This window comes from Ursus arctos, unplaced genomic scaffold (assembly GCF_023065955.2).
Source record: "Ursus arctos isolate Adak ecotype North America unplaced genomic scaffold, UrsArc2.0 scaffold_21, whole genome shotgun sequence".
In the NCBI taxonomy this organism is placed as follows: Eukaryota; Metazoa; Chordata; class Mammalia; order Carnivora; family Ursidae; genus Ursus; species Ursus arctos.
This window is the reverse complement of record NW_026622886.1, coordinates 28,278,469-28,305,332: the sequence shown is the minus strand read 5'-3', so window position 1 is coordinate 28,305,332 and position 26,864 is coordinate 28,278,469. Positions and strand designations below refer to the sequence as shown.

Sequence of the window (26,864 nt, the reverse complement as noted above, 5' to 3'; positions counted from 1 at the left end):
TGGGGTTGTTTGTTATTTTAGTTCATTTGACAAATAGTGAAGCTGATACCAGAAGTAAGGGGTTGCCTAAACCAAAAGCCAAAAAAATACATACCACTCCTTTTATTGTTGGCTAGGGAGGAAACAGAGATAAAGAGAAAGAGTAACCTGTGTTTTCAATGGTATTTCATAAAATGCACAATGGATAACTCGGAAGACATAATGACACAATAAAATTGAGGTTTTACATGAACACTTTTTGAAAAAGAATGTTCCTAGTGTGAGTTGGCTGTTATCTATCAGCTGCATTTAATAAGGTTTTATGAGAAAGAAATGAGTTCATAAGAGGATTGATTTTTTTTTTTTTTAAGAAAGGATGAAAAACAGAATAGATGCCCAAAGATCCGAGGGTCCATTTCTGGGTTGTCTATTCTGTTCCATTGGTCTATGTGTCTGTTTTTGTGCCAATACCATGCTGTCTTTGTGATCACAGCTTTGTAGTATAGCTTGAAATCAGGCAGCGTGATGCCCCCAGCTTTGTTTTTCCTTTTCAACAATTCCTTGGCGATTCGGGGACTTTTCTGGTTCCACACAAATTTAAGGGCTGTTTGTTCCAGTTCTTTGAAAAATGTCATTGGTATTTTGATCAGGATGGCATTGAAAGTATAGATTGCTCTGGGTAGCATAGACATTTTAACTATGTTTATTCTTCCGATCCATGAGCATGGAATATTTTTCCATCTTTTTGTGTCTTCTTCAATGTCTTTCAAGAGTGATGTGTAGTTTCTGGAATATAGATCCTTTACATCTCTGGTTAAGTTAATTCCGAGATAACGTATGATTTTTGGTGCTATTGTAAATGGAATGGATTCCCTAATTTCTCTTTCTTCAGAATTAGCCTTAAAAAAGAAACAGAATAGAGAACTTTTGAGACTTATAGATTGGAAAACAAAACTTTTTTTCTCTAATACTTAAAAGAAAATATTGATAATTTATAAAAACCACAAAATCTATTTAGTATTGAGTTTAAAACAGTCACAGAGTTAAAAAAAAATCATGGGGTAGCCATCCTATCTTCATTAAATCTTTTGAATAAATTAATGTGGCCCCCAGAAACAGTCTCTTAATTAGCCAGAACAACTCAGTAAAAGAGAATAAGAATTGTCTCATGGAAGCCTAAATAAAGTAACTAATTAAGCTGAGAGAGAAAGGCATATTTCAAAAAGAATTGCAAGTGTATCTGTTGGTATAGGGATCTTAAGAATCAGACAGATAGTAAGCCAGTGAAGCTTTTGAGAGAGCTATATGGCCAAAAGCAATCAGCTTTTAAAGTTCATGATAAAAGTAGCAATCCTATCAGGAAGACAAAACAATTCTAAATGTGTATGAACCCGATAACAGAGCGGCAAAATACATGAAGCAAAACCTGAAAGAACTAAGGGGATAAAAAGAAAAATTGCCAAATACATTTGGAGAATCAATTAGCCCTCTTTTAGTTAACTAATTGAACAGTAAACACAAAATTAGTATTGGTATCCGAACAATACCATCAACCAACTTGACCCAATTTACGTTTAACAAACACTACTAACAAAGGCATAATATGCATTCTTTTAGAGTATACGGGGGATATGCACCAAGATAAAACATACGACAGAGAACAAGATCACCCTGAATAAGTTTCAGTGCACTGAAACCTTACAGAATATATCTTTTAACCACAATGGAATGAAATTAGAGATTAAAATTTTAAGTTAAAAAAATCTCAAATATTTGAAAAGAAAATATACTTCTTTGTAATCCATGTATCAAGGCAGAAATCATCAGAAATATTAGCATATAAAATCACTTCACACTTAATAGTAAAAAAAAAAAAAAACTCGTGGAATGCAACTAATTCTGTACTCAGGGAAATTTGTAACTCCTAACGCTTTTCTTGGAAAATAAAAGGAACTAAAAATGAAAGATCTATGTATCACTTTATAAGCTAGAAAAAAGAAAGTTAAGTCCAGTGTAAAATAAATAAATAAATAATAATAGACTCAGAAATCAATAGTATAGAAATCATATAAGCAATAAAGAACATTTATAAAGTAAAACTTGATTGTTGGAAAATATTAAAATTGATTAAACCAGTTAAACAAAACAAATCAAGAGAAAAAAGATATAATACAAACGAACAATATCAAGGAAGAAAGAAACATGACTATAGCTTCTACAGGTAAAAGATAATCAAGGAATATAATGAACAACTTCATGGCAATAAATTTGGTGTTAGATAAAATGAACACATTTCTGAAGAACACAGCTTACTAAAACTGAACAGAGTACTGAAATATCCCCAAACTCATTACAGAAATTAAAGTTTTATTAAATAACTTTTTTCCAACACAGAAAACTTCAGTTTATATATCTTTGCCAATTAATTTTATGAAGCATTAAAGAAAGACATACACTGATATTACTAAACTCTTTCAGAAAACAGAGAAGTAGGGAATTCTTCCCAACTCATCTAATTAGGCCAATATATTCCTGAGGCCAATGCTAATAAAGACATTGCAAGAAAAGAAAATTATAGACAGTATTCCTCATGAACATGGAAACAAAAGTCCTTAAGAAAATACTGGAAAATTAAATTAGCAATACATAAAAATGATAATATCTTATGACTAATTTGAGTCAACTCCGTGAAAGCAAGATTGGTTCAATAGTCAAAATTCAAACAGTGTAGTTAATTACTAACAGTATAAAGGAGAAAACCCATATGATGATCTCATATGTGACAAAATTCAATGTCAATGATATAAAGTATCATAAATTACAACCATAAAAAATTTTTGGTTTAACTAAGGACATCTACAAACATCTTTCAGCTAACATAATATTAAATGGTAAAATATTAAACATTTTCTATCAAAGATTGATTGAAGACTGTATCACCACTTCCATTCCTTATTGTATTTAATGTCCTAGCCACTGCACTAAAGCAAGAGAAAAAAATGAGATACAAGGATTGTACTGGAGGAATTAAAACTCTCTCTATAAAGACAGTATTATCAAGGTAGAATATCAAAGGCATCCACCAAATACTACTAGAATTAAGTCAATTTAGCAAACCCACAGATTAGAAGACCCCATATATTTTAAAAAGTCTTTTTATTACTACAACTAAGAAGTGGAAAACCAAATAAAAATATAGAGGCATTTCCAGTATAATAAAAAGACATAAAATATGTAGATTGAACAAAATGAGTAGAAGAACTGTACAGTAAAAATGACTAAGCAGTGCTAGAAGAAATGAAAAACAATGTAAATAAATGAAGAGATATACCAAAACTGTGGGTTGGAAAATTCAACATATCAAGATGTCCACTCTCTCTGAATTTAGCTGAAGAGTCAAGGCAAAAACAATCAAAATTCCAGCAGAACCTTTTTGTCCATTGGATGGAAACTTAAATGATAATTTAAAATTTTCATGGAAATGCCAAGGACCTAGAATAGTTAAAATAAGTTTTAGAAAGAAGGGAAAAACTATAGTTCTTTTCCTGCCTGACTTCCAGGAGTACTCTATGGAAAAACACAAAAGTTGATGGAATAGAAGAGAGATTCCAGAAATAAACGCATACATATATTATTAATTGATTTTCAACAAAGTTACCAAGGTAGGTCTTTGGAAGAAATGATAATTTTAAAAAATGGTGTGGAGACAACTAGGTGTTTGCATGAAAAAAATAAATCTTGACCAAATGCTTTACACAGAACACATTTGCTATTGGTAATAGACATATGCAAAATTAAAAAAATGTAATATTTTTACAAAAGAAACATAGTAGAGATAAAGGCCTTAGAGTAGGCAGATTGCTTAGGTCACAGAAAATACTAAGCATTTAAACAATGATAAATTGGACTTGGTTAAAATTAAACATTCCTTCAAAAAACACCATTCTACTTATTTTATAGTGTTCTACTGAGATTATTTATAACATACGCATTATTTTATATATATTATTTTTAATAGCCCAGACTTAAAACAACACAAATTTTAACCAACAGGAGTTATGAACAAATTGGTTGATATTCATAGTTTGAAATACTACTGAGCAATAATAAAGGATGGAAAACTGATACAGTATAGAGGAATGCAGCAACCTGGATGTATGTCTAAGACCTGCTTAGGGACAGAAGCCAGATGCAAAGAGTATGAACACTATGACGAGGGTCAATACCCGCTGGTGAGAGTCCCCAGCCATGGAAGGGCTCTGAGGAATCCATAAATAAGCTTCAATAAAAAAGAATAATATTTTTGCATTGGTAAGCCTAGAGGAAGCTAGTACCAAATTACATCTGCACCAGTCAAGGGGGATTTTCCCGTCCTTCGTCTCTTACTCTTCCCCTGTTTCAATCCTCAAAGACCTAACTAAACACAGCCCATAGAGTGGGGAAGCAGAATTAGGAGCCTCAGATAGAAAAAAGGAAGAAACTGACCACATCACCTTCTCCACTGTGGCATCCAGCCTGAAAACAGGCCCAATTTAGAAAATTCAAGACATTTTGACCTAGACTTTTTTTTTTTTTAATTGCATATATAGATTTGTGAATCTCTTGTAAAAACTTTGTCCATTTCCAAGGATCTATGGTTTGGGAATCACCTCTTTGGAGAATCTCTATTTTAGTTTATTCCAAAGGATGGAATTTATAGTCATTTCTTAAATCGAAATGCTTTAAACCCTCTTTGTCTCTCCAGCCTTATCTTTTACTATATGTTGTCATTTCTTGGATATATCAGAATCATTTAAGCCCTCCTCCAGCTCTGTTCTTATCTCTCTTGCTATTTTGTTAAACGTCTTTGCTGTTCTTTGCTGTTCCCTGGACTCTCTTATACTGACTTTTTTGCCCTCTGTCTTTACTTCCAGGCTCTGTTCAAGTACTTTACTCCTATTGCTACATTTTTCAAGGCCAAATGCTACGTCCTTTATAAATGATGTTCTTATTCAATCAGAATTTCTCTCTCCCTTCTTTGAAACCTATGATCACATTATGGCTTATGTTATTTACCACGTTCTGTGTTATACCGTAATTGTTTCGGTGTCATTTTAGTTCCTTATTTTTAATTAGTAAAGTAATATATGCATGTTCTTTCTTAAAAATTCCTATAATACAATAGTACAAACTGTAAATTTACCTTAACTTGGACAATCATTCTCAGACCCATTTCTACTCCACGATGTAATATTTTTAAAACTTTGATGTTTATCTTCAGTTTCCATATTTGTTAAATGGTTCCTCATAGTTGCAAAGTTGGTCTGAGAATTATTATAATAATCATTGAAAAACACAACAGAGTACCTGGCAAATTATTGAGTGCTTACTCAACAATATTATTTTATTATTATTATTATTGTTAACATCACTTCAGATTGTTCTCTAAGCATTTGTAAGTCTTTTAATCTAATGCATATCTTTATGTATATGCACATAATATTTCTTTTAAAAAAATATAAAATTATGAATAGTCTATATATCATAGACAAATTCCCTTGTCAGATTTGGAAGTTTACAATTCTGCTTCTCTGCTCTAAAAAATGCTTCATTGAAACACTTTTTTTTTTAAACTACTTATATATTTCTGTGTTTAAATATTTTTGAAGCATAGTTTTCCAGTTATGAATAGCTATGTCAAAAGTTGTAAATATTTTCAGTTTTGATAGGTAGTCTGAAACATCCCCCTACTGGAGCCTATTTCATCACACCTTCATCAGCACTGAATATTGTCTGTCTTTTTTTCTTTTTTCTTTTTCTTTTTTTTCTTTTCTTTCTTTATCTTTCTTTCTTTCTTTCTTTCTTTCTTTCTTTCTTTCTTTCTTTCTTTCTTTTCTCTCTTCCTTCTTTTCTTTCTTTCTTTCTTTCTACCATTAGATGGAAAAATAAAATGCCATTATTGCTTTGATTTGCAATGCTCTGACCACTTGTAAATCCATGAATATCTTCAAATGTATTTGCTTTCTATATGTTTCTTTTTCTGTTAATTGCCTGTTTCATTTTCCCAGTTTTATTTTATTTTATTTTATTTATTTTTTAAAAAGATTTTATTTATTTATTTATTTGACAGAGAGACAGAGCACAAGTAGGCAGAGAGGCAAGCAGAGGGAGAGGGAGAAGCAGGCTCCCCACTGAGCAGAGAGCCTGATGCAGGGCTCCATCCCAGGACCCTGGGATCATGACCTGAGCCAAAGGCAGATGCTTAACCAACAGAGCCACCATGGTGCCCCTCATTTTCCCAATTTTATTTCATTTTATTTATTTTATTCTTAAAAATTTTTGTTATGTCATTTTCCCAATTTTAAATAGGGGTGTTGTCTTTTCCTTATTTCTGCAGTATTCTTCTATCATATCTGTACAGATACACATCAGCACCATCTTAAGTTTTATAAGAAAATCTCATGGGGATTTTAATTATAATTAGGTGGAATTTACAGGATGTAATGGTGAGAATTAATTTTGATAATATTAAATGTTGCTACCTGTGATTCAGAGATTCGTTATTACTCATCTGTGTTTTTATTTTATTTAACACAGTGCCCTAAATATTGTCTGGCATTCTTGTTTACTTGAATTGTATGAAGTGATATATGTCCTGGCTCGTGTGTGTGTATGTGTGTGTTTGCGTACATGCATGTGCGGGTATTTCTAATTTGAAAAACGCTCCAATTCTTTTGTTGGAAGGGAAAGAGGATGAGAAGATATGAAATTTCACATGTTAGTATTAATGATTTTTTAGGGCCCATAATTTTTCCTACAAAATAAGAATGGGTTAAAAAATAAATCTGGTAAGTATGATAAAATTTATTAGTGTAACAATTTTAACTTTGGCATAATTATAAATTAAAATATGGCTATTCCTTTCCTGTCTACATTATTTGCAGATGATAGCAAGACCCAGTGACTCAATGTGACTTGTACTACAGAAATGTAATGTTCTGAAATCCCGTTTCTCCTATCCCTTACATTTGAGAGTCGCAAACTCATGATTAAATTGAATACATTTGATAAAGCTCTGTGTTTAAAAATTATTTCAACAAAACCCTGTCCCATTAGGAAAGCAAGAGTATCATTTTAGCTACATTTGCACATTTCGAAGCCTCTTTTTGTGGAGTTTTGATGACTATCTGGAGAAATTATTGTAATGGTAATAGCTGTTTCCCAGTTTTGGGTTTTTTGTTTGTTTGTTTAGTTGGTTGATTTTTTTCGTGGAAGGTGAAAGATCTATTCTCAAGATAATGGCATAAAGAACTTTGAAATAACGACAGGAAGAATTTCCTTAATAATGAAAGGGTAATTCTCCCAGAGGGATGTCAGAGCATCTCTGCTCCTGACAAAAAAGCTTGTAAGTATACTCTTTGGAAGCACAAGTTTTTCTTGGCTAATTTTATTGGGATCCCTTAAAAGAAACAATCAGATTAGACAGAAGGAAAAATATTTTCATATAAACCCTGACAATTTGGGTATATTTGGTAACTGACCCTTCTTTTTCAAATCACCAACTTTAATAAAGCTGGGATAGTTACAGGATGGGAAATTTTAAAAATAAATAAAAGCTGAATCATACTAACCTAGAGTCTGGAATGATTTAAAATATTTCCTTTGATATAAGTCCCAAATTCTCTATAAAAGTAAAGTAATAATGTGGAAATAAAACATGGTGTGGCATGTCTAGAACTTTTATAACTAGCCTGACTTTGAAACTGAATGAAATGAGTAAGAGATCAAAGCTTTAATGACTTCCATTTTCCTCTCTTTTGAAAAGGCTGGTGCTCTATCGAGATACTAGAACAGTCCACACTTCAAAACAAAATTATATATTTAGTCAGTATATAATATTGGTCATCTTATAATGAAGATTCATAGATACTGTAAAGTAGAATTTCATTCACTTTTGTTTTTACTGTATTTGTCAAACTCGTTTAGAAACAGTTGACAAGGGCTGTGCTGAAAAAAAATACCCAGGAGTCAAGCAATTCTGAGTATAATAATAATAAAGCGTATTGTTAAATGAAATGGTATAAAAGCATACACTTCAGCTGAATATGCTGAATCTGCAGGAAAGTTTTACTACTTGTTATGATAGAATGAAACATCATCAAATACCATTCTTTCTCTGGGTATAAAAGTGTTTTTTTTTTTTAATTTTTATTTTAACATAGCAGATTGTATGTTTAAGAGCAGGATCTGGCAATGGGTAATCCCAAAGAAGGCACAATAAAAAATCAAATTGATTTTGCTTTGTAAAATAATCTTGATTTCAATTTCTGGAATAAATTTATCTTCCTATATGTCTTTTTGGGGGGATCGTTTCTAACCAGATTGCATTGTTTGGGCACGTGCAAACTGGAATACTTAATTACCCGTGGAGTGACCAAGTTATGATTCTTGAGTAGGCCTCTTTTCTCATCAACACTGATGAGGGAGCAGAAGGCTGGCTGAAAACAAAGCATAAGCCTACACCCTGCAACCTCTCCCCACCCCCACTCCTGGATGGAATCTGTGTTGTTCCTCCAAGAAGTTCCCAACTATCTTCATGTTAATGACTTACTAGAGGGGTAAACAACCTTGACTTGACGTGGGCAAGGCCTCGGGTATCCTGGGAGTCTTAATTAACATATGAAAGTACTCTCTTGAAACCTCCCTTTTTCCTTACCTTCCCCCAACCCCATAGTATATAATCAGTCACCCCTCACAACCCGGTGCAGCAGCTCTTTCTGCCCAGGGGTCCTGTCCCCATGCTTTAATAAACCACCATTTTGCACCAAAGACGTCTCAAGAATTCTTTCTTGGTCGTCGACTCCGGACGACCCCACTGAACCTCACCCGTATTCCACAATCCCATCAAACACGGTTTCTCAGTCCTTCGGCTGAAATCAGTAACTTCAGTTCCATCTGTAACACCGGCTCTTCCAGTGGCTCTCAAAGCAGCATGCATCAGAACCAGCTGCAGAGCTTGTTAAACACAGAAGGTGGGGGCCCTACTGCAGGAATGACTGACTGAGGAGATGAGAGGTAGAGCCCGGTGATTTGAATATCTCACAGTTCTCAGGTGATGCTGATGAAGTAGCATTGAGGACAACTGATTTATATAGCTTGCTTGGCTTCTAGAATCTGCTTTTTTGTCTCCTCAGACCTGAAGCTGCCTGCTTCTGAACCTGATGGTTTGAAGTTTCTTCGTATTTCCATCTTCAGGACGAATGGAAGTGTAAGCAGGCGGTGTATTGCCAATCCAGGCCTCGGGAAGTCAACACCACGTTCACCACACTTCCAAATGTTGCCGAACGGTTCCTATTTTAAAGGTAATTTTAAAGTTTTTAATTCCTCTCGAGGGTACTAGCCTTCTTCCTTTACAGTCTTCTTAGCGTCTTTTACTTTGTTCCAAGTAATAGTCTTCTAATGCACCTCCTGCCTCTTTTCCCTTCTTTTCGGATAGATTTTATAAGTACTACCCAGACAAATTTTCCAATACACTGCTTTCCTGTACCACTCCTTCCTGAGTGATTAAGTGAAATAACATATATGAATGTTTTAAAATGTTTGATGTGTCATTTAAATTGCTATTATGCTCACAATCTTGCAATTGTTCCCAATGCCTAGAATATTTCCTAGCTATTGACCTACAAGCTAGGAAGGTAGCCTTCCCCCGCCCCCCGGCCCCAGAGCGTCCTGCTCCTTTACTATATTTCTCAGATCTCTCCTGGCAGCTTGGATTCTCCACCACCCTCACATTGATGCCAAGGAATTTAGATTATTTACTTGTTGACAGTAGAACTGAGGTTTGGAAATGTGGGTGAAGAACAAACCGCCATATCCTAAATAGGAAATTTAAATCTCCCTCCCTTTTGCCTTTTGCCTCTCAAATTCTCTTTTATTTTTTAGAGACGGTGGGTCTGTGTTCTCCACCAAACTTCTAAATCATTGTATACCACATTTTTGCTTCATTAAGTTCACTCTTGAATTTTGTTCCTAATTTGCCTAAGTTCCGCTCTTCCCTTAAAGTAGGAATTTTGCACAGTCTTCTACCCTATAGACGATGCGGAGTTTTTCCTGAGGCTCCCCGAACTCCTCGTGTCTCCTCCACAGCTATGCTATGATCTTCTAGCACAGTCCTTCAGAATTGAGCATTTTAAATGTTTCTTTCGATTCTTCGTATCCAGTAGAGTGAAAATTTGCACCCTCTACAAGTTAAAGTTTCTGCAAGTGTGGGGTGTTTACAAATAATGTTTGATTGTGTGTTTACAAATATTTATTGATGATTTTTAAAAGTAGCCTAAGAAAATAAAGCAGCAATGATTCAGCATGTTGTTGAAACACAGAAACAAAATTTGGCGTTTCTCGTATTTAAAGTTTTCAGCTGGCTCTGTCGTAATTTTGAAATGGAAGAAGTTAAATGAGAATGGCCTGTGCCAATATCCCTTCATCTCAAGAGAATGAGTTAATATTGTGGTTTGACCATCCTGATATCAAGCTGGTAATATAAGCACAGGCATGGTGTCTTATCACAACTTCCTCATGACTTTCTCAGGCTAATGTTGTAGGAATTACAACTAATGAATACACCCTTCGAAATTTCTTGTAATGAAGAGTTTTACTTGAGGTGTGCCTCAAGTATGCTTTCCTATTCTATCTCCTCACTTCTGATTGGGGAACTGCTAATTCTACTTAAATGGTTATGTATCATTTTTATTTACTGTTTAATTTCTAAAATATGTATATATCATTAGAACACTAAAAACGCAATACGTATTTACTTAATTTTAAATCCGCGAGTAAATTTTAAGATCTTAATGAGTTCTGCTTTTCTTTTTCAATTTTGCATCTATCCTTTTTTTTTTCAATTTAGTGTTGACCCCTTCTGTTTTTCATTAGTATTTTCACTATAAAATTTCTCTATTTTTGATAATGGTAAGAATGCGGTGGTTGCTTAAATGTGGATGATTGTTTTATTACCTTTACCTCATTAAACTGTATTGCAATACAAGAGAAGACGTAGATGAGAGAGAAATCGGGCAATAATTTAGAGCCTGAGTAAATCGGGCTCTAATAACGTATTTTGAGAGGCATCCATATTGACAAATGGTTTAAGTAGTTTGATTGACTAATCAAGTTAGTTTAAAGAAGCAAGTTTCAGAAAGTGTTGGTTTGAATAGTTTTTCTTCATAGTCAAACCCAACTGCAAAGCTACAAAGTACAAACTCAATCGCTGTGGATGTAGCACATTCAGGAATAGGTGATTGGTGTGGCATCGTGACTGTATTTAGGGATTTTCTTTTATGTGTCAAAGGAAGTAAGAAAATCAATTGTTAGCTCACTCAAGAATTGAGCGTCGTGTGTAGAAAGACTGAAGTTTTGGCACAAACTGACAAGAGTAGTCTGAGTTATTGGCCTGATTTTTGTTCTTCCTGAATCTTGAGCGTTCTGAAGGTGTATGTGGCACTCTTCATCAAAGCCCTTAGTCCTGTAAAGGGACTTAGAAAATGACTAAAGTAGTACCGCCAAATTTGCCTCACAACCCAGCATTTTAGAACTTCCTCTTCTCTTAAAGTCAGCAAAAATCAGGGAATTTATAAGATATTCCACAATTCTGCATTTCCTTAGCTACTAATAGAAATAGTTTTCATGATTGTTTCAAACGTGTTTGAATATCTGAGTAAACTGTAATAGATCAGTGTTACTTCTTTAACCAGCTATGTCCTTTGAACACTGTCCCATTCACCATGACTGTAACTTCTTGGCAAGAGTTGGTAGGCACTGTATAAAAGGCATGTCCAATTTCACATGCCCAGAGTTCATGGACTAAACTTTGTAGTATCTTTTATATATAGTTCTGACTTAGCCATACCTGGCTTACTAGATTCACTGACACTGCAAGGTGATATTGGCTCAAGTTGAAACAAGGTACCAGTGAGCCCATTTCCTATTCATCCTTTCTAAGTAATTTCCTACTCCCTACTGTGGTGTTCTGTTTTTTCTTTCTGTGTTGCAGCCGTACTTCCTATTGGATAAATTAAAATATAGGGAAGAAAGCCAGAGGAAAATTCTGAAAAAAGTACAGGAAAGAGGAAAAACAGGGTTATAGGGCTACAAGACTTTCTTTTTGTCCTTTTTATGAACAAAGAGAAGGAGTTGGAAAATACAGTATCTTTTTGTTTACATAGTCTGAAGTTCTATGATTCTGTGACCTCATACGTTGTGAAAGGTGTTCTGAATATTAAAAACCCAGTTTTGAAAACAAATTTATTCAAGCAAAAAGACTTATTGACTCATATAAAGAGTGACCTGTGAATATGAATTTTTTTTTATTTTCCAGGAAATCTTTAATTCTTAGTTTGAAAATTCAAGTAATTTTTGATCTCCTTGAATGAATCCATTCCAGTTAACTATAAAGTGAATGCATCTGAATATATTGATAGGCTTTATTCATCTTCCTATATTGTATACTTTAGTGAACTGTAAGGATAGACAATAAATATTCACAATACACTTGCTTATTTTTCCAAATGAGTTTTATTGCAAGGACAGAAGTATTAATCTGTTAATACAGAAACTGTTTTCCAAGGGATCCATCTAAAAATTTATTTAGAAAAAAAAAAAAGAATAAATTACTCCTTGACTGGCATAAGGCTTGGCTGAGTAGCTAAATCATGGGAATACAGTTTTCCAAACTTCCAGATCTATAAGGCACCCATATGAATCCGATTTCTTGCTTGGGCCCATAATTCTTTACTTCCTACCTTTGCTCCTTCTCCCTCTGTGTTAGTGCTTCGGCTATCATGACAAAAATATCATAAACTGGTGGCTTAAACAATGTACTTAGTTTCTCACAGTACTAGATGTTAGAAGTCCAAGACAGAGATTCTGGCTCATTTGGTTTCTGGTGAAGGCTCTCTCCTGGTCGCAGAGGGCCAACTTCTCTCTGTGTTCTCACATGGCTCTTCCTTGGGGTATGTTGGAGGTATGGAGAAAGAGAAAGCAAGAGATTTCTGGTGTGTCCTCTTATAAGGTCACTAATCTTATTAAATGACCTCATTTAACCTGAATTACTTCCTAAGAGGCACCGTCACTAAAAATAAGCACACTGGTGGTTAGGACTTCAACCTATGAATTTTGGGGCTGGGGAGGGGGACATAAATCTTCAGGCTGTAACAACTTCTTTATTTCCCCTTTCCCGGATAATAGGTCTTCCCTTTATGCTCCGTGAGCACTTAATTTCACTTTGCAGTGATGTGTGGTATGTTTCTTCCTTTTAGTGTTTCCACAGTTGAATTGCACCGGGCTGCAACTCACACTCTAAACACGCAGGTGTTGCTTTAAATGGCACCTTCAATACCCCTAATAGTCTTAGGAGCCTACGGTCACTTTTTTTTTTTCCTCTTTTTTAAATGGGATCTCTTTTTTTTTTTTTTTTTCCTACTCATTTTTCTGTGGTTGGGGAGAGTGGGTGTGGGTGGAAGAATGATGGATGCCTCCTTCCCTCCAAGATGTCCAGGTCCCAAGAACATGTGGCTATGTTCTGTTACATGGCAATGAAGAATTAAACTTCAGGGGAAATTAAGGTTGTTCATCATCTGACTTAAATTAAGTAGATGTACCTGAATTATCTGACTGGGACTAGTGTAATCACAAGATATGAAGATACCTGCTTCTGGCTTTGTAGATAGAAGGGGCCACGGATGTGAGGTGACCTCCAGAAGTTGGAAAAGGCAAGGGGATTGATTATCCTTTAATGCCTCCAGAAGGCACACAGCCCTGTTAAGAACTTTGTGTTAGCCCAGTGAGACTCATTCTAGACTTCAGACTTCTAGATGTGTAGAGTAAGTTATTTGGTTATTTTAAGCCAATAAATCTGTGGCTCCTCCCCACCCCCACCCCCATAGAAGCAATAGGAAATAACGCAGTGGGAAACCTAGCAAGCCAATAGAAATAGTTGCTAAAAGATAGGGGCCTGGGGCGCCTGGGTGGCGCAGTCATTAGGCCTCTGCCTTCAGCTCAGGGCGTGATCCTGGTGTTATGGGATCGAGCCCCACATCAGGCTCCTCCGCTATGAGCCTGCTTCTCCCTCTCCCACTCCCCCTGCTTGTGTTCCCTCTCTCGCTGGCTGTCTCTATCTCTGTCAAATAAATAAAATCTTTAAAAAAACAGAATAAAATGAAAGATAGGGGCCTGCCTTACTATGATTCTGGATAGGAGCAGCTTCTTAATCTCTAATTTCTGAACACAGAACTTCCCAGAAATGTCTCTCTTGAGAGCCATATCCCGTCCTTCGAGGTAACCAGTGTTAGTTTTAAGTCTTGTTCCTCGTTGTTGACTATCCCTGGTGGCCAGTAGATTCCATTTTCTGCTTCCCAGATGCTTCCTGCTGTTTGGTTCAATACAGGACATATATGTAATTACTGCTTTAGTTGAGAATTTCTCGTGTGTAGTTTTGGGACTATCCTCATGAGAATAACTTGGGGTGCTCCACACAAGACTTACTGAATCAGTGTTTCTGGCTTTGGGACTCTGGCACCAACATATTTGAGTATTTCCAATGCTTTTAATATATACTAACATTTGAGATCAGTTGCTCTAATTTAGCACCCTGTGTATGAAAAGAGATTTTACAAATTTCTTAGGTGCTGAAATATTATGTTTAATAATAAAATAATTCTACACAGATTATGTACTGAGAAGAAAAAAGTGTTTACTTCTAACTTCCAAATGATTGTAAACTAGTAACTACATGTTTCTAAAACTCTTTCCATCAAGCTTATATCTTTACACAATATCTTCCATATAACCTGACCAAGAGCAATTTCCCTTTTCCTCATTTTCAAGAAAGCCAACAATTTTTACGTTTGCTTTGGGATTCACTTGCACTTTTTTTTTTTTTTTTTTTTTTTTTTTTTTAATATGTCATCCCTATACTTCTTCCTTTCTCCTTTGGAGTATAGGCCTCAAAATATAATGTGAGTCTCAATAGTTTTCAATATTTTTTGTGATTAAGAATATACAGTTCCTGGGGCGCCTGGGTAGCTCAGTCGTTAAACGTCTGCCTTCGGCTCAGGGCGTTATGGGATCGAGCCCCACATCAGGCTCCTCTGCTATGAGCCTGCTTCTTCCTCCCCCACTCCCCCTGCTTGTGTTCCCTCTTTCGCTGGCTGTCTCTATCTCTGTCAAATAAATAAATAAAATCTTTAAAAATATATATATACAGTTCCTTAATCTAGGGGACCACAAACTATGGCCCATTGTTTTTTGTAAAGTTTTATTGAAACACAGCCACATTCATTCATTTATGTATTGCCTTTGGCAGTTTTATTGCCATAACTACAGAATCAATTAGTTGTGACAAGGACTTTATAACTACAAAGCCTGAAATATTTACTATCCTGATCTTTACAGAAAAAGTTTACCATACCCTGCATTAGCCTGCTATCAGTTTCTCTCTTTTCAATTTATTTCCTGTCTAATTTTTTACATCCAAATCTGTGATATGTTTTGTCTTTTTGGATACTAGGGATGACTGTATTTTATATTTTGAAAATTCTAGTATTGCAAGGTGGGTCAGCAAAATAAAGCTTGATTTTGATAGTAAAGAATTTTTGACTCTGCTATTCAGAGGCTATGTGAGGTTCAAATTCACTGAACATTAATTTTCATCTATCACTCATTAAATGAGTTAATGCATGAAAACTGTTTAGCACCTTGCCTTTGCACATGGTTTACCTTCGTGACTTTGTAAAATTATCATTTGCTAAGTAGAAACCTTGGGTGTTGGATAGTGGTTTAACAAAAAGATCATAGGGAATTCAAACAGAGTTTATTACTTACAGGTCTTGGAGGAGGTACATGGCATGCCTTGAGGGGCCACATGAGGAGGGCAAGGGAGGGTGCAGTCAGAGTATAGCAGGACCTGGGACTTACGCCTTCATTAGAGTTTGGGTAGAGAGCGTGCTTTGGGGTTCCTGGGCTAAGGCTCGATTGGTCATTTCAAACCAAAGAGAGTTGGGTTTTGATAAGCTTTATGGGAATTCTATTTAAAGGGCATACAAAGGGACCCCCGGCAGGTGGAGGAGACTGTATCACATGGGTTATTGGAGAATCCATACCAAGAACTTACATTTACTTTTGGCTCTGTAGGCTGCTATCTAGGGCATGTGCTCTAAGGAGGGACTAGTGTCCATTCAAGACCCCTGCAGGTCACGTGGCCACACAAAATAGGGTTGCTAAAAGATAGGGGCCTGGGGCGCCTGGGTGGCGCAGTCATTAGGCCTCTGCCTTCGGCTCAGGGCGTGATCCTGGCATTATGGGATCGAGCCCCACATCAGGCTCCTCTGCTATGGGCCTGCTTCTTCCTCAGTTGAAGTGCACCGGGCTAAACCCTTAATGTTTACTTTCACTATTTTGAATAATGTGTTAAAGTGAAAATAAAGTGCATAATATTGTGACAAGCCTATTTTTAAAATAATAGTTGTTGGGTTTTTTTTTGTTTTTTGTTTTTTGTTTTTCTTTCTTTTTTTTTTTTTTTTTTTTGGTTTTAGTATTTACCTTGGCATCCATGTATATGCTATGTATTTTTTTTAAGATTTTATTTATTTATTTGATAGAGATAGAGACAGCCAGCGAAAGAGGGAACACAAGCAGGGGGAGTGGGGGAGGAAGAAGCAGGCTCCTAGCTGAGGAGCCTGATGTGGGGCTCGATCCCATAATGCCGGGATCACGCCCTGAGCCGAAGGCAGACGCTTAACCGCTGTGCCACCCAGGCGCCCCTGCTATGTATTTTCTGTATTTCAAATATATTAATATCTTAGGCTCTGATGTCAGTTCTACTAGATGCTGTGAACTTATAAAAATTAGTAACTTCTGAGTCCTATTTTCCTAATTTATAGGATAGGGATCTTCTAGAAAGAACATAACAGGGTTTTATTGTCTATAGTTAGTAGTTAGTACAATATTGTATAATTAATAGTTATACGTGATCAATAATTGGTAACTATTTTAAGAATTTTTTTATTAGACAAATATTTATTAAAGTCTATTATTGGCAAGACTGAACTACTGGCCAGAAACTGTATATCAAAAGAAACCGATACAGACTTTAGCCTCAATGAGGTCACAGTCCAGTAAGGCACGTGTATGTGTAAATAGTTGCCATGTTGTGACAAGGGCTATTTATAGTAAAGGCAATTGAGAGTAAAGGCAATTAGTTGAGGTCCATTAGATGAAAAAGTTAATTATACTTGTTTTGGAGATGGTCAGGGGAGGTTTACAGAGGAGATGAACTCACTCTGAGTCTTAAGAATAAGTAAAGGCTTACGCTAATTGGATATCTAGGAAAAGAACAATTTAAGTTGGGGCAATCATATGCACAAAGTATGAAAAGAGAACAAAATACTAAAGGAAAGGTAAGACCTTTAGTCTGGCTGCAGTATAACAGTTTGGGGAGATTTGGGAAGTGAGGCTAGAGATATGACTGAGGGCAGCTTATGGAAAATTAAGAGAAACAGGAGTTTAGATTTTTGTCCTGTAAGTAATGAGGTATATTTATTTTTATAACTGATTTTTACAGTGTAGTGTTTTTAAAAGGAATTTTGGAATCCTGTTGCAATTTCTCATGATAATTATAACAGCTGCAATTATGTTCTTGGCATTCTACAGACTCAATCTGAAACTTTACAACACTGCTTATAAATAAGCATTATTTTCCTCTTTGAACCTGAGGCTCGGCTAAACTAAAGATCCAAAGTAACACGATTAAATGAAAAAGTAAGGACACATAGTAAGATTGTTTATTTTCAACTTGCTATTTTCATTACTACATGTTGTGCTTTTTCTAAGAATATTATGTCTTCAGTTTATAGGGTAGAAAAGAGAAGAGACAGGGAAAATCAGGACAGAGAGAGCTGTTGAGAAGGTATTACAATGTCCTAAAAAAGGAAGTCTTCTCCCTTCCCACTTCTCCTTCTTTTGCTGTCTGCTACTTCCTTCCTGACAGTACGGCAGCCGAAAGTATGGGGCAAGGAGGGAGGGTGGTAGAGGGATGAAGAATCAGTCCAAAGTTGAGGATCCCCATGGAGGCATGAGATGGAAGGCCTGGAAAAAGACGATGTGGGGCCAGGTGGGACTGCAGAGGTAGCCACAGGAAGAGATAGTTTATGTGCTGGGAGATGGGTAGCAACAGACAAGTAAATTGAGGAAATGAATAAATATATTGAGTCAAGTTTCTCAGCTGGAGGATATATAATAACATAGATATGGGGAGGACTTCAAAGAATCTTCAGATGTTAGACAGTAATATGAAGCGGCAGTGTGAACCCATAGATTTAATTATATAGATGTAATACATATTTTTCTAGTTCTGAGAGGGCCTAGAAATGATGACATCTAGAAGCAATGAGGGCCCCAAGTGCCCAGAGCTTTCTTTCTAAATATCCTCCTTCATTAAAAGAGAAATAACTGATCCCGGGAAGAGCAGGGAAGGTACAGGATGTGCCTTAAACATCCTGTGCAAAAAAGTCCTCAAGTGAGAAAGCTGTCCCAAAAGGACAAAATGTAACCAGTCTCAAGGGACTCCCAATGGACAAATAGTGTGGCTTGGGTATCAAAATAATGATAGCAATAAGTTACCACCCATTTAATAAAATCTAATATGCTAATATACATTAATCAAGCAATTAAGTAAATAGCAGAAATAAGAAAGCCATTCCTCAGAGTTTCAGTAAATGTTAGAAGCAGAGCATCCCCATTTGACAGCCATCACATGAAGGTGATTCAGTAGGGAATTGCCCACAAATGCTGACGTTCGTAGGTAGAGTTTGAGGAATTGCTATAATCTTGGAATCCCTCCCCACCCAATACGAATTACCAGAGGAAAAAAATGTGAATTTAAGAGGTAGAAAGCTGCCAGACACCACCAAAATTAGTGACCAGGTCATCAAAATTGATATCCCTAGTGTTGGGAGAGGTTGACATTGTGTGAGTCCTGATGTGACGCAACGCAAAGAGCATAACATCATTTCTGTGGTTTTCCTGCTAAAATGCATGCTCTGAGTCAGATCATGAGAACTCTTTAGATGAATCCAGGCTAAAAACCATCCTACATACTGTAAGGCCTGTTTTCTTCAAAACGGTATGAACATGGAAGGGGGCGGGGGAAAAAACAAAAACAAAACACCCCCGGAATTGTTCCAGGTTGACGAGTCTATAATACATGATAACTCAACATAAGCATATTTCTAAGATAAACTAGAAAGAGAAATGAGACCTTGTGAGGTATTTTGACTACTTATGGGCAAAATGGCACCCCATAACTTAATGACACAAAGTAATAGACATTGTAGTAGATCTCATGGTTTTTTAAGTCAGGAATTTGACCTAAACTTACTTGAACATTTGTTCTGTGCAGCGTGGTATTAAACATTGGCAGGTGGGCAGGTGTGGAGAGCCCACATTTCTGAAGACTTGGAAGGGATGGTTGGGAGTCTGGGCTCAGCTGGGGCTGTCAGAGGGATTGCTTACCTGCGGCCACTCCAGCTTAGTGGACTTAGGGAATCAGACTTCTTGTATTACAACTCGGTTTCATGTGTCATATTGGTGAGCAATCATTAATGTCAGCCCAGATTTAAGAGGAGAGGCATTTGATACCACATCTCAATGGAGAAATAGCAAAGTTATTGCAGCCATCTTTGATCTAGGGTGGTATGGTCATTATGCAGATACATGTTCTAGTTTTAGAGAAATATACACTGGAGTGTTTGGAGTATTTGGGGAAAATGGGGTATCACATCTGCAGCTTGTTCTCAAAAGGTTCTAAAAATTAAGAGGTATATGTGTATATTTATATACATATATATACACATTGTGCACATGTATACCCTTATATGTATATATTTATACGGAGAGACAGGGATGCAATGCGGCAAAAGTCATAGAATGTTAGTTGTTCTGGTTGAAAGGGTTATGGGAGTTTTGGCTACTTTTCTATGTGTTTGGAATTTAAAATATGGAACCTTTAAAAGAAAGGGGGAAATGATGGGAATCTGAAGTAAAGCAGCTGCAGTGGACACGAAGAGAATGAGTTGATAAGACTCTATCAATTTAATGTCCACTTAGCCACTAGAGATGGGATGTTTAGAACACTGTCATAAGCACAGAAGTTCCTTTGGCTGCTCATTTACAGAGAGAAGCAAACAAGCAAAACTTAACCAGTAATGCTGTAGCTCTAACATTCTGCTTTGTCCTTTAATGATCACCCTGGAAAACAAACCATTAGCCAAGTTCAATTTTACAAAGCATTGAGGCCAATTAAGCAGTCAGATTTACTTAGATGCATAATGGATTTCTTAGTTCAGAACAAAATCTGTGGTTCTTCTTTATCTGATGGAAAATTATTCTACATAAGAATATTCCAAATGGATAAATAGACTAAGTGTGAGTAATGTGGTTTATTTTGTGCATAGTACATACTTTCACTAGAGAAGGAATTCTTCCATAATAAAATTGTATCTTACTGAAGTGGAAGTAAAGAATGCTTTAGGATTAAACAAATCTTATTTATTGTATCTAATACAGCGTAAAATGAGGGTGGTGGACTCTGTATGAACTACTCAAATGTCAAAAGGAAAAAGGTACAAAGCAATGAGTTTTAGAGCAAGGAAATTGAGAACAGTGTTTTAAAGAAGTACGAATATATGAATAAGTGAAAAATAGATGTGGTATGAATGTTACCTCACAATATTTTGAAACCTTAAAAAAGGAAATAGTCCAATAATTTCCAGTATCTCTGCTCGGGTTATAAAGCTGACATCTATCTCCATGGGAGGTGTTGACATTTTGCTGAAACCTTAGGAGAAGGGAATTCCTGCTGTGGATAGGAAATGCTAGTTCATCGAAAATGAGAAATCAGAAGTCAAATATACTGTAAGCAAAGTTCTTACCAGCTTTATTAACCTGTAGTCATTTTAACTGACTAAATTCCTAAGACAGATGTGTAATTTTATTTCGTAGGTTAAAAAATAGATGGAATAGTGGCAGGAATTATTTAGATTCATTTTCAGAAGTCAGGGTTGTTACAGGAAGCAATAACAAAAGATGGTATTTTTTTTCTAAATTTGAATTGTAATGGGAATCATCTCAGTGCTTCATAAAGCACCTAGCCTACATCCAACAGCAATAGTAAGTCTGGCTGGTGCTGTTACCTGTTTCTGCAGTGTGTATGCCCATACGCGCACAGGATCTGCAGTGGGGGAAACAAGAGTGTATGTGTAGACCAGAGGGGAATGAACTGAACATGAGAAAGGGTGACTGTAACTGGGAATTGGAAAACCTTATCAGAGTTCATCTGTTTGAATTAATTCTGTTTTGTGCATATACATGTCACGTATGTCTATATATTAAAATCATATAAAATTACTGATAATCTTAAGAACTCTGCAGTAGTCTTTTCCATCTTACTTGACAATAGTTACATTGTAAGCATTTAAACAGCTTAAAAATAGTGTATTAGACAACCATGTTTACAGTAATCTATTACAGCATACCAAATTACCCAAAATTTAGCAGCTTAAATCAACAAACTTTTATTATCTCAGTTTCTGGGGTCAGGAATCTATGCACTTAGCTGGGTACCTCTGACCCAGAGTCTCTCACGTGGCTGCAGTCAAGGGATGGGCTAAGGCTACAATTATCCCAGTAGAGGAGTCTCCAAGCTAACTCGCATGGCTGTTGGCAGGTCTCAGGCCTGGCTGTTTGTTGATGGGGGACCGCAGTTGTTTGCCAGAAGGCCTCTGTATAGGGCTACTCACAATATTAAAGCTTGTTGAGGTAGGTGTGTGTAAGAGAGACCCAGAGACAGAAACCAAAGTCAATCTTTTTGTGATCTAATTTTGGAAATGACATATAACCAATTTTGTAGCATTAGTTATTAGAAGCAAGTCACGAGGCCTAGTACCCACTCAAAGGGATGCCACTACATAAGAACATAAATGCCAGGAGGTGAGGATCATGGGGAGCCATCTCAGAAGCCTACCACAACGGTGTTAAAAGTTTGTTGGTCACCCCTCTGTCATTAACTTCTCCCGGTGCAGCTTTATAATAGGCTTTAACAAACCATCAAGTTATGTCCTTGCCTCTTCAAGCTTCTCTTCTCGACCCTTTTTCTTTTTCTTTCTTTCTTTCTTTTCTTTTTTTAGATTTCTCCCATTCCCAACATATATGGTTTAAATTGGTGGTCATCAAACTGAGAATTCAAAGAGCTACATAGGCATTTTTAGACCCTCAGCTTGCCATGTTCTCTTTCCTAAAATCCCTGTGCCTTAGACCTTCTGGGGTCACAGTGGCCTTCTCCCTTCACAAAAGAAAGATGACCCTTAGTCCTGACTATCTTTTTTGTTGATCCCCAATCTTGCTGTGGAACATTTCTCCTGTGTAAACCTCTGGGACACCAACAAATGGGAGGTATTTTTTGGTGGTTAATTAGGGTATCCTAAAACCTGAGTGTTTCCTGATTTTTCGTGGTGTATTTCTTTTTTAAAAGTGAAGTGTGATTTTTGAAAACTGGAATCAGTTATCAAAAGCCTCTCAACAAAGAAAAGTTCAGGACTAGATGGCTTCACTAGCAAATTCTGCCAATCCTTCTCAAACTCTTCAAAAGATTGAAGAGGAAGGAATCATTCCAAACTCATATATGAGACCAGGATTAATTACCTTAATGCTAAAGCCAGGCAAAAATGCCATGAGAAAACTATCCCTGAAATGCATAGATGCAAATATTGATCACACACCTTAACCAAGTGGGATTTATTTCTGGAATACAAAATTGGTTCAACATCTGAAAATCAACTGTGATATACCACCCTAATAGTATAAGGAATAAAACTACATTATCATTTCAGCAGATATAGAAAAGACATTTGACAAAACTCAACACCTTTTCATGATGATAAAAAAACAAAACAAAAAATTTTCAAACTAGGAATTAGAAGGGAATTACCTCAACATAATTAAAGCAATACATAAAAATCCCAACGTTAACATCATACTCAAGGTGAAAAGCTGAAAACCTTTCCTCTAAGATCAAGAATAAGACAAGGATGTCCACTCTCACCACTTCTGTTCAACACAGAACTGGAATTCCTAGCAGAGCAACTAGACAAGAAAAAGAAACAAAAAGCATCCAAATTGAAAAGAAGAGCAATTGTGCTACTAGGTATTTACCCAAAGAATACACAAATACTAATTCAAAGGGATACATGCACCCCAATGTTTACAGCAGCAGTATCTACAAGAGCCAAATTATGGAAAGAGCCCAAATGCCCATCAACTGATGAATAAAGATCGTGTGTGTGTGTGTGTGTGTGTGTATAATGTATTTATACACTATATATATATATGTGTGTGTGTGTGTATACACACACATTATATACATGTGGACTGGTTTTGCTAACTAGCTTATATGATAAATATTTATTAAAAATGAGCTAAACCTGCAGAGGCAAGGTCATGATTAAAATGTGTTTAAGTTATATTAAAAATAAGAATTCCTATACAATGCTTGTTTCCTCCATCAATTGTTAAGTTTATCAGGGTTAAGTTGTAATCATTATATTGCTATTTTCAGTGCATGGTATGTTATCAAGTACATATTTAGCATTTAATACATGTTTAATAGAAATTTGAATACTTGAATATTGCTGCGTAGAAGAACATTTTCTAATTAGAGGTCAGATCAGGATTAGAAAGCTCCTTATATTGGATTCTTTTTATATTGCTTGTTGTATAGGGCTCTATGGCCTGAATCAATTTTCTTTTTAAATTAATAAACTTGATTTTTTAGAACAATTTTAGGTTCACAGAAAAATCAAGCGAAAAACTACAGAAAAGTTCCCATCTATCCCGTCTTCACACACAAAGAGCCCCCCCCCCCCCCCCCACGCTCTACCACACTGTTGCCCTGAATCACTTCTCGATCACTGGAGAATCTGCGGCACAGCTAGACTTTGAATCAGTTTGACTGGACCCCGACATGCATGTTCATTTCAGTACTCTGCTGCTAGTGTAAACAGTTAAGGTCAGTGGTAGTGAGAGGGAGAGGACCCACCCAAAGGGGGTCTAGCCGTGGTGAACCTCTCAGAGCTCAAGTACTGTTTCACAAGGCAACTGTGGTATAACTTTTAAAATCTGGTTTCACCTATTTCCTGGTAAGTTACTCCATTCTGTGGTAACTTTGAATTTTGTGTATAGTTCTGTTAATATGCCTGCTATATTTTAAATAATTTGTTTATTGCTGGATGGTGTCCCTCAAAGAAGGAACCATGCCTTCTTTATCTCTAGTGCAAAGCACAATGTCTGGCACATTGAAAGTATTAACACATTAGCTTGGATTTAATAAATATCTTCTATATGTGAGAAATTTAAATAAGTATTTAATGCATGGTAGCATTTAGTCCTCCTACCAACCATATATAGACACTATTCAGTCTTATTTTAGAAATGAGAGAACAGGAAGAACTTAATTTGCACAAGGTCACATATATAGTCAAGCCAGTATATCCAGTCAACACTATAAATACTGTATTTGGAGCCACAGATTATCAAAGTGTCTGAAATGTAAAAAACAAAAATTGGTGTCAAAAATCTAAAACACTTCAAAATTAAAATGAATATTTAAATGATACTAAATTTGGGGTGCCTGGGTAGCACAGTCGTTAGACGTCTGCCTTCGGCTCAGGGTGTGATCCCGGCGTTCCGGGATCGAGCCCCACATCGGGCTCCTCTGCTGGGAGGCTGCTTCTTCCTCTCCCACTCCCCCTGCTTGTCTCTCTCTCACTGGATGTCTCTGTGTCAAATTAAAAAAAAAAAAAAATCTTAGAAAAAAATGGTACTAAATGTAACAGCCTCAGTAAGGGTTACATTTAGTACTCATAAAAAATTTCATTTAGAAAGAATTTATGGTGAGATTTCTCACTTTACACAATGATTACCGAGAAATTATAGCCAATGGTAAATTAAATGTGATTCACAACCAAAGGGATCAAAAATAAATTTGTTTTAAAATTTCAGAATTTTGTATCCAATATATTTAACACGGCATGTACTTACTTTCAAATACGTTTGATATGATATGAAGGGGCTGTGTCTCAAATGTGATAATGTTCAGCACCTACCGAACACTAAAATATGGCACTGAAGCAAGCGGTAGACTGGCATTTACATTTTCATTTTTCTACTCTGCTTTCTGTGAGGACTATGTTAATCAGTTAAATTAATAAGTGTTTTGGTAATTAAATCAAAATATGTGGAATTTATTATCAAAATACATTTTTTTTCTTACATAAAATGTACTTAGAACATATACATTTACTCCACCATCCCATTTATAGCTGAGCATTCTTGGTGGCTTGGTTAAAATTCAGATACTCTTAATGAGAACATCATTTTACATTAATTATTACTTTCTGTGTTTTTAACACTTTCTATTTAAGATTCTATTTAATTATTAAATGCTGTGATTAAAATGTCTTCCAATAAATTGAGTTAGTCTAATAAATACAGCTTTTAATGACTATTAACCTTTATTTGCATTGCCTAGCAGTGCAATACAGATTATATTGTGATACTAATAATTTCTTTTTTTTAAACACTTTAAGATATATTTTATATGCTATACAATTCACCCATTTAAAGTATGCAGTTAGATGGATTTTGTTGTTTTCAAAGTTTGCAACCATGACCACAATAGAATTGTAGCCAAATAGAAACTGTACATATTATTAGTGATTCCCAAACTTACTGTCTCCCCACCCTCTGGCAACCACTAATTAACTTCCTGCCTCCATGGAGATAACCTATTCTGGATATTTCATATAAGTGGAGTAATAGAACATCTGATCTTTCGTGAATGACTTCTTTCACTCAGTCTAATATTATCAAGGCTCATTCATGTTGCAGAATGTATCACTACTTCATTCTCCTTATTGCTGAATAATAATGCATTGCACGAATATACCACATTTCTTTTGTCCTTTCAGTAGTCAATGGACATGTAGCTGTGGCTAGTAGAGCTCTGAACTTGCCTATAAGTTTTTGGTGGAAATACATTGGCTCTTCTCTTGGGTATATAGCTAGTGTGGAATTTCTGGGTCATATTGTGATGGTATGTCTAAGTTTTTGAGGACCTGCCTAAGCAGCTGCCCTGTTTTACATTTCCAACAGCAATGTATGCAGGTTCCCGGTTCACTACCACCTCACCAATGATTGTTATTGTCTGTTTTTTGTTTGGTTGGTTTTCTCTGTGAGAGAGAGGAGAGCATGTGCAAGCACAAACAAGCAAGAGTAGGGCAGGGAGGGCAGTGGGAGAGAGAGAATCTTAAGCAGGCTCCACACCTAGTGCAGAGCCTGACTTGGGACTCAGTCTCATGACCCTGAGATCATAACCTGAGCTGAAATCAAGAGTTGGATGCTTAACCCACTGAGCCACCCAAGCGCCCATTTTTTTTTTTTGTCTGTCATTTTCATTTTAGCCATCCCAGTGGGTGTAAAGTGGTATCTCACTGTGATTTCGATTTTCCTAGTGACTAATGATATTGAGCATCTTTTCCTGTAATTACTGGTTATGTACAGATCTTCAGAGAAATATCTATGCAAATCCTTTGCCCTTCTAAAAATTAAATCACCTATCTTTTAATTATTTTTTTATATATTCTGGATCAAATCTATTACATATGATTTGCAAGCATTTCCCCCATTCCATGTGTTGTGTTTTCACTCTCTTCATGGCATCCTTTGCACAAAACTTTAATTATAATCCTGTCCAGTTTGTCTCTTCTTTCTTCTGTTGCTAATGCTTTTATAGTATCGTATCA

At 36.0% G+C, this 26,864-nt stretch overlaps 1 protein-coding gene across 1 annotated transcript in view; it reads left to right on the top strand.

Annotated features, from left to right (window-relative positions):
* The window catches only part of TMTC2 (transmembrane O-mannosyltransferase targeting cadherins 2), a 769,045-nt gene that overhangs the window by 580,444 nt on the left and 161,737 nt on the right, over positions 1-26,864 (top strand). The window contains exon 17 of the transcript XR_003316605.4: positions 9,153-9,320. The gene's annotated coding sequence lies outside the window, so the exon portion shown is untranslated. The remainder of the gene's footprint in view (positions 1-9,152; positions 9,321-26,864) is intronic.